Raw genomic sequence first — 9002 nt, forward strand, 5'->3', positions numbered from 1 at the left:
AAGAGTGTTGATTGTAGAGCTGAGCAAGCTGAAATTGTTAACAATTCCAATTTTTTCTCCATCTGTCATGGTGCTGCAAAGGTTTTTGGAGAAAGTATTCTCCAATTCTAGTCATATTATGTTTCACAACTATTCGCTAGGAAAAAACCTTGAATTTTATTTTTTTCTTCTTTCAGAACCCCCAAATACTGTCATGGCTTTGGATTAGAAAAGAAGCAAAATATTGGAAAGTCATGTAAACATAACTTCAGTAGTTTTTATGTCAAGTGTGAAAATAAATTTGGTTTCTTAAGACCATAGCATTGGACTGTGCAGGAAGTTTGTCTAAAATGTATTGATCTTTTTGGACTTACTGAACAGAACAAATACAAAATAAACAAGAACAACAGAATAAAAAAGAAACACAAGAAATTGAGGATTGGGATAATGTACAGCAGAAAATCAATGCAGGATACCTATTCTGCTGCTTCTCGCTCCTTGTTATGTACTGTTAAATTGGAAACAACTCATAGCTGACCTTGCAGTACATTTTCAGAGGCAGTAAATCACATGCAGATCCTATCCTTACAGCAAGAGGCTCTTGTGCAAACAGAGCAAGGGAACACAAATTTGTTATTCCTGTGTATTGTCAAGTCAGAGCCTATCGATAGCTGGCCATCTGGTCGGTTTTCAGAGGCAGTTAACTGCATGGGAGGAGATTGCCCATCCTTCTCCCATGAAGCAGCTGGCGGATTCAAACCAAGTGCTGTAGAAGGTCAATGTGATTACTAAGAGTAGATCCCTCAGGAGGTCCTTTTTCAGAAATGTCAACCCAGCCTGCCTCAGAAACATATGAAAATATAAAAAGGGAAAATCCAATATATCAATTTAATAAAATGCTGAGAAAATTTGTTTGAAACTAGACTAAAAGTTCATTAAATTATGTTTTTTAGTTTTTAATATTTTTAATACTGTATAGTTGGAGTTTTGAAGTAGGAGTGGCATCCACTTCCTAAATAACATGCTTCCGGAAACTCTATGAACTCTGATAAATGTCGATCGTTGTAGAGGGGCTTCAAGCCTTTTGTTCATAGGATTGCCATAAATCGTCCTTAACTTGAAGGCAATCAACAACAACATTAACTTTTCTAAGTGCAACAATGAATGAATGGAAATCCAAAGTGTCTGTACATTTTTACTGAAATTAATAATACACTTAAATAAAAAACAAAATATTATTTAACTTTCCTGAGCCTTAGTTTTCCTACCTTTAAAATGGTAACAATAGAAACGTCATAGAGCTGCTTGTAAGCATTAAGTGAAATAATACCTATAAAATTCCTTATGTTGTGCTAAGGATTTGGTAAATAAAATATCAACAGTTACTATCTATTTAAAAAATAAATGTCCACTGGAAACCCTAAGTCCCTGTAAACTTTCATCAAAATTAACTTTTTTTTTTAAAGTGTTCACCATTTGCTCTCAGAGGAGCTATGGTGACCTAGTGGTAAGATCCTGTGTTGCAATCCCAAATGCACTTGGTTCAAATCCACCAGCTTTTGAAATCTTCTGTTCAGCTCCCTAATATCTTTATTTCTTCCCTCTGTTTCTTCTCAGTGCTCTAGTGAAATATTAAGAATCTCACCTGACATCCATCTTTGTCTTTTCTCTTCTGCCTTTTGCATTCTTCATGGATGATATTCTTGATATCCTCTAACAGCTCATCTGGTCTTCATTTATTAATATTCAAGGTCTCAGATCTGTTCCTGAGAAGGTTTTGAAATTTGAGTGGGGTAGACTCAAGGCCAAATTTTGTTTCCTGTCAATGTAAACTTCTTCAGCTCCAGCTTGACCTTGCATATGAATAGTTAGTGGTCTGTTCCACAATCAGCACCTGGCCTACTTTTCATAGCTGATTTTGAGCTTCTCAGCTATTCTTCCCACAGATATAGTTGATCTGATTTCTATGCATACCATCAGGTGCAATACATGTCTGTAGCCTGCATTTATGTTTCTTATAAAAAGTATGTGCAATGAATAGGTCATTGATTGTACAGAATTCTATCATTCTGTCTTCAGCCTTATTTCTGTCACCAAGTCCATGTTTTGCAACTACTGATCCTCCATCCTTGTTTCCAACTTTTGCATTCCAGTCACCTATTATTATTAATGCATCTTGATTGCATATTTGATAGATTTCTGACTGCAAAAGTTGGTAGAAATCTTTTTTTTTCTTCATTAATTTTAATAGACGTTTACAGAGGTTTTAGATTTCCATTCATTCATTGCCGCACTTTTCTCCCTGGCCACCCCTCCCCACCAGTTCGCTCCCCTCTCCAAAAAGAAAAAAAAATTGCTTCATTAGTATACAAATCCCCCATTCCTTCCCCGCAACCCCCACCCCGAGTACACTTCTCTATGCAACCTTACTTCTGGATTCCTGTGCTAACCATAATACTCAATCATATATTACCTCTGATCTGTTCTTTCTCTCATCTGTTTCAATATAATATACATAATTTATCCAGTTTTTTCTGTCATACCCCAACCCTGATGTCAGACCCATTCTACAACAGTGGCACCATGCAGTATTTGTCCCTTTGTGACTGAGATATTTCACTCAGCATAATGTCCTCCAGGGTCACCCATTTTGAATAATATTGCATGAGTTCCTTGCTTTTCAATGCAGTGTGGTATTCCATTGTGTGAATATACCACAGCTTCTCTATCCATATGTTTGTTGATGGGCCCTTAGGTTGCTTCCAACTAGTTGCTATTGTAAACAAAGCTGCGACAAACATGGGTGTGCTTATATCTGCTTGGATGGCAGACATGGTCTCTCTGGGGTATATTCCCAGTAATGGGATTGCTGGGTCAAATAGTATCTCTATTTGCAATTTTTTGAGAAAGCGCCACACCGCCTTCCACAATGGTTGCACCATCTTACATTCCCACCAACAGTGAATAGGAGTTCCAGTTTCTCCACATCCTCGCCAGCATTTGTTGCTTTCTGTTCCGTTAAATTTTGCTACTCTTACTGGGGTGAGATGATATCTCATAGTTGTTTTCATTTGCATCTCTCTTAAGAGCTAGGGACTTTGAACATTTCTTCATGTGCTTGTTGGCCATCTGAATGTCGTCTTTGGTGAAGTGTCTGTTCAAATCCTGTGCCCATTTCTCAACTGGATTATTTATCTTATTGTGGTGTTCAAGTATTTTATAAATTCCGGATATAAGTTCCTTATCTGACATGTCATTACCAAATACTTTTTCCCAGTCTGTGGCTTCCCTTTTTACCTTGTTGGAGAAGTTTTTGGATGTGCATAGGGATTTGATTCTTAGAAGGTCCCATTAATCTATTTTATCTTCTCCTGGTTATAGATTTTTCAGGATACTTGGAAGACTGTTTATGTTGTGGATTAGGACAACTAAAGTTCTTCCAAGCTTTTCTTGAAGTTTAAAGTCCTTGGTTTTAGACCTAGGTCCCTGATCCACCTTGAGTTGGTTTTTGTATATGGAGTGAGGTGTGGATCTTATTTGAGTCTTCTGCATACAGCTTTCCAATTTTGCCAGCACCATTTGTTAAAAAGGCTGTCATTTCCCCACTTAACTGATTTCATCTCCTTGTCAAAAATCAGTTGACCATAGGTAGATGGGCTGATTTCTGGGCTCTCAATTCTATTCCATTGATCTATTTGTCTCTCATTGTTCCAGTACCATGCTGCCTTAACCACCACGGCAGTGTAGTAGGATTTGAAATCAGGGAGAGGGATGCCTCCTACATTTTTTCTATTTTTAAGGAGTGCTTTGCTTATTCGGGGCTCCTTTCCATTCCAAATGAAACTGGAAATTACCTTTTCCATCTCCTTGAAGAATGGGATTGGTATTTGTATTGGGATTGCATTGAACATATAAACTGCCTTTGGTAGTATTGTCATTTTCACAATATTGAGTCTTCCTATTCATGAGCAAGGGATATTCTTCCACTTCTCCAGATCTCTTTTTATTTCTTGTAGTAATGTTTTGTAATTTGATAGAAATCATCTATTTCCTCCTTTTAGGCTCTAGTTTTTGTTGCATATATTTGGATAATAGTAGTATTCACTGGATTTCCCTGTAAGCGTATGGATATTCTTAAACTATGACAATAACCCCATCTTTACTTACCTTTTCATCTCCACCATAGAAAGGATAGTTAAAAATAAGCAATATACAAAATTATCCCTATAAAATTTTTTCCTACTAAGTTATATTTAGAACAAAACTATACGTAAAATATACTTACTTACATATATAGCAAGGACATTTATGCATTTGAGAATTTAGCATCCACTTTATTGTGCTTCCTTATTGTTGTAATGAACAAGAAACACACTATCTTTTCAACTTTCATAGTAACCCAATTCAAACAAAATTTAAAAAACTTGGAGATTACATTAAATGCTGGTTTAATTAAGAATAATTGCTATCGTAAACCAAATAACTGAATACAATCTTCTACCAGTGAGCTTTGTTAGAGAAACAAATGGTTCTTTTTAAATTCTGAGCCATGATTAGCAAAATTATTGATATAGTTTACCTCTCACCAAAATCCTGGGGGGGAAAAGGCATTTTATTAAGTTGAGAAAGTAAGACTGAACACTGACTGCAATAAAACTTTACAAGTCTAAAGCCATCTGGGAATCTGGCCCAAGGAACAAAAGTTTGCGTCAGGCTGAAGAACTACAGCTTTTATCAAACATATTTTAATAAAAAAGTGAAAGGTTTCATTGTTTTTTCAGAAACTAACCAAAGATTACAGAGTCTTATATAAATCAGAAGGCAGCTCTGATGGCTTCACAGCTCTGAACCCTGTCCTATCCTGTGCCATCCTCCTCATCTCTGACACACTTGATCCCATTCCTGCAGCCACTGTGTCAATCCATTTCATTGAGGGTCTTCCTCTTTTACTGATCCTCCACTTTTCCAAGCATGATGTCCTTTTCTAAGGAATAGACTCTCCTAAGGACATGCCCAAAGTGAGCTGAAGCAGACAAGCAGTTCAAGTTCACTAGCTGTTTCGTGGGAGAAGGATGAGCCATCTCCCCTATGATTTACTGCCTCTGACAACCTACTGGAGATCACCAGTGGGTCAGTTCCCACTTGATGACACACAACAACAACAATGTAATCTCTTTTCACTTCCCATAATTGTCTATTAATCCTTCTATCCTACTTTTTCCTGTCTTCAGGGTCTTATCTTTGGGCAAGGGCTCCTTTTTCAACTTTGTATGGTAGGCTACTCTAAGGATATTCTATTGGCTATTCTAAAGTGATAGACTTTAGGCACTTGTAGGCACATAGTTTGCTGGGCTGAAATTTGAGCCCTGGGAAGTCAGTCTTCTTTCAGGTTTGAAGGGTGACTATTGGCTTTCGTAGCTGTCTCATTTATACTCACTAAATTAGGATGTATACTGTTGTCTTGGTGGACCATGTTATGCTAATTGACCTTGAATTCCCTCGAGAATATGGCCCTGAGAGGCTGTAGGAGGAGGAAGTCATTGTGATAGGTTATGGTTAAGAAGTTTACATTACTTTTGGGTTGGATTATTTTAATAATCTTTTAACTTCCCCGTGGAATTCTGTTGAAGTAGTGTCACATCACACTAGTAGTGTCACATCAAAAGGCCAGGAATTCAAATCCAAGAGCTACTCTGCTGAGAAAGACACAGCCTAGGAAACTGGATAGTTCACTATGAGACTTGATAGCAGTTGGTTTGGTCCTGTTAGATGCCAGAGTGAAGTACAAATCATAGTGACCCTATGAACAGATCTGAACCCTGTCCTTTTTCTCACTGTCCTTCTACCTTTCTAAGCATGAGGTCCCTTTTCAATATTCTTTTAGTTTGTGAGATGAAGTTTTCTCATCTATGCCTCTAAGGAGCACTCTGGCTAGACCTTTCCCAAGACATATGTCTTCTTTTGGCAATTCTCGGGACATTCAGTACTCTTCTCCAACACCACAGTTCAAAGACATCATCCTTATCCACTGTCTCAGCAGTATAAAAAGTGACTGAAAAGACCACGGCCTATATTAAGCACACCATAGCCCTCCAGATAACATAAATACTCCACAATAATCTGGAGAGGTCCCTGACTGGACACTTTCCCAATGCTATATGTCTCCTGATCTCCTGACTGCTGGTATCAAATATACTAATTACAGATCCAAATAAGATGAAGTCATTTACAGTTTCAATCTTTTCTTCATCTACCTATTAGTCCCTGGTGAGAATTTGTTTTCTTGACACCTTATGATGCAATCCATATTGAACTATTGTTTGATCTTCTGCACCAAGTGCCTCTACTAGCCCTGTTGCTGTAATGTGCCATCAAGTCATTTCAGACTCGTAACAACCCTATGTAGAACAGCTCTGAACTCTGCTCTATCTTGAGCCAATCTCATAGTCTGTGACATACCTATCCCCATCACCCTAGTCATGGAGTCAATCCATCTCATCCAGGGTCTTCCTCTCTTGTGCTGTCCCTCCACCCTTAAGTATGATGTCCTTCTCTAAGGACTGGTCTCTCCTGGCAACATCCCCAAAATATGTGAGATGAAGCTTCAAAATCCTTGCTTTCAAGTTGTCTAGTGTCACCCTCTCTAGGACAGACCCGCTGTTCTCTTAGTAGTTCAATGCTCTTCTCCAGCACCAAAACTCAAAGGTATCGATTCTTCTTCTATCATCTTTATTCAACTGGCCCTAGGGTGGTGGGAAAAGTTTAGCCCTGACAAGCAGCTTCCAAAAGATCACAGAAAGCCCAGGAGCAGATCTACTCCACAGACATGGGCTGGATCTCCATGGGTTAGAATGGATTTCATGACAATATATGACTCCCTCTGTCTCTTGTCCTCTCTTCCACTCCAAGTGCACTTTTACTGTAAATTCTTTATACAGCAGAAAGAGCAATTTCTTTAAAACAGAAAATAATTATATTGACTATTCTGCTTGGGCACGCAGTGACTCATTTAACTCAGTGAAAGCTGAAGTTCTTATAGTGGTTTATGGGGCCCTAGGACACTGGTCTCCATTTATGGCTGTGATCTCATCTCTTACACTCTGCTCTATCCGTCTGGCCTCCTCAATGTTCCCTTGAATGCTCCAAGCTTATTTTCATCTCAGATCTTGGTACCTGCTGTTCCTTCTACCTGGAAAATTCTTCCAATAAAACTGTTTGGCTTTCCCCTCATTTCCTTCAGAACTTGGCTTAAATGTCAACCTGCAAAGTTTTTCCTATCCTTTTTTATTTCTTCTATCAACTTCACTATCTTACTGCATTGGATGTAGTTTAATCTACTATTTAGAATGTAAACTCCTTGAGAACAGGGATATTTTGTCCACTATCCATAGCTTTGGTAGAGTTCAATAAGCATTTGAATGAAGGGACTGATATTGTAGCTAACGGGAATAGTTTGAGGCCAGTGGCTGCCTGTGTGTATTTCTTCAGGCTCCCTACGGATGTACTGTTGCCAGTCAGTATTATTCATTTTACTCCCCAAGGAATAGCAGTGCTGGTAGAATTCTGTTTTAGAAACCTTTTTCAGGGGATCTAAATTATAGATTGGTCATTTATTGTTGTCATACTGTATTATGTTGCTGAATTTTCCATTTCTTTCGCTACATTTTCTTCCAGAACTTGCTTTCTTGTATTTCGCTCACTGTATCCCATCCCGAGGGTGATTCCAAGGTTGCAATAATTTATTGGAGAAAAAAAAAGGGGGGGCATATGTGTAGAGTTGATACATATTACGCATCTCTCTTACAGGTTTTAGGCAAATGCCAAACAATAGAGGGGGAAAGCCCAGTAATTGGTAATAATCAGACCTACTGGATAAAGTAAGTATCAAGATGTGGCAATAAACTGCCATAAAGATTTACAATCTCTGAAAGCCTATGGGGCAGTTTTAAATGTATGGCAACGGATTTTTCTGGTTATTGGATAGATATTTAACTGTCTTAACATTTTTAATGCATTCATAGTGTTATGGCTTTAATAAAAGTCACCAGTCACGCTCATCCCAAAACATTACACAGGGAATTTGTAGGTTAAGGTATTTTTGTTGGGAAGCAGAGAATTTGTCCGTAAGATCTGTTGGGGTGTGGGAGTAGGCTTGCTGTGCACACAGAAGGAATTCTAGAGGCTGAGATTGCACTACCCACTGCACGCAACCCTTACTTGCAGAAACCTTTGCTCCTCCCCAACCCCCACCAAATAAGGGCGCTCCATAAGGCAGCCGCCAAGTCCAGATCCAGCTGCTTGACACCTATTGTCCCTATTTGGGCGTCAAACGAATTTGCCTGAAGGACCCCAGCTTAGATTTCGCTGAAAAATCAAGGCGTCGCACCTTCAGCCTGCTCGGGCCCGCCCCCGCCCTCTCGGAGTTGCAGCAGGTTGAGCCGAGACTCAGGGTGGGCGGGGAGGAGGCTGGGCGCGCACCTCCCGACAGGCGTTCGCGCCGGGCAGCCCGAGCGGCCGGGAAGGCCCCCGCCAGCTGCGTCTCCCGCCCCCTCCGCCCAAGAGGGCTGGCTAAGTCCCTCCCGCTCCCGGCTCTCCGCCTCACTAGCAGCGGCTCTCGGTGCAGCGGGGACGGGGCGAAGCGGCCTGCGCCCACGAAGCGCACAACACAGCCCACAACGCACCGCTACCCTTGCCCCCTCAGCCGCCCACTAGGGAAACCCAGCGGCTTCTCGCGCACGGTGAGCGCCAGCCTGGATCGAGGCGCTGAAAGGGAGGAGGGCCGCAGCGCCCCTGTGTCCTTTACCTCCGGATCGACTGGAGCTTCGCGAGGGGCTTGGTCCCCAAGTTTTCCCTCCCTTCCCTCGGCCATTTCCAGTGCCCTCTGCCTCTTAGCCCCGACCTTGCCCTTCCTTCCCTTCCTTTCTTGGAGGGCGGCGCGTTCCTAGCCTGCCCCGGCGGGGACCGTTGCACTGGCGGTTGGCACCAGGCTCCGCGAGGCCCCGCCCCCGGCGCGAGCCTCGGTG

At 40.9% G+C, this 9002-nt stretch overlaps 1 protein-coding gene across 1 annotated transcript in view; it reads left to right on the forward strand.

The window, feature by feature from the left end:
• The first annotated feature begins 8488 nt into the window (after positions 1 to 8488).
• CAPRIN1 (cell cycle associated protein 1) overlaps positions 8489 to 9002 on the forward strand; it is a 41977-nt gene continuing 41463 nt past the window's right edge. Inside the window, exon 1 of the mRNA XM_006883743.1 lies at positions 8489 to 8717. The gene's annotated coding sequence lies outside the window, so the exon portion shown is untranslated. The remainder of the gene's footprint in view (positions 8718 to 9002) is intronic.

The sequence above is a fragment of the Elephantulus edwardii genome, unplaced genomic scaffold (assembly GCF_000299155.1).
Source record: "Elephantulus edwardii isolate Elephantulus edwardi_28Jun2011 unplaced genomic scaffold, EleEdw1.0 scaffold00029, whole genome shotgun sequence".
Taxonomy (NCBI): Eukaryota; Metazoa; Chordata; class Mammalia; order Macroscelidea; family Macroscelididae; genus Elephantulus; species Elephantulus edwardii.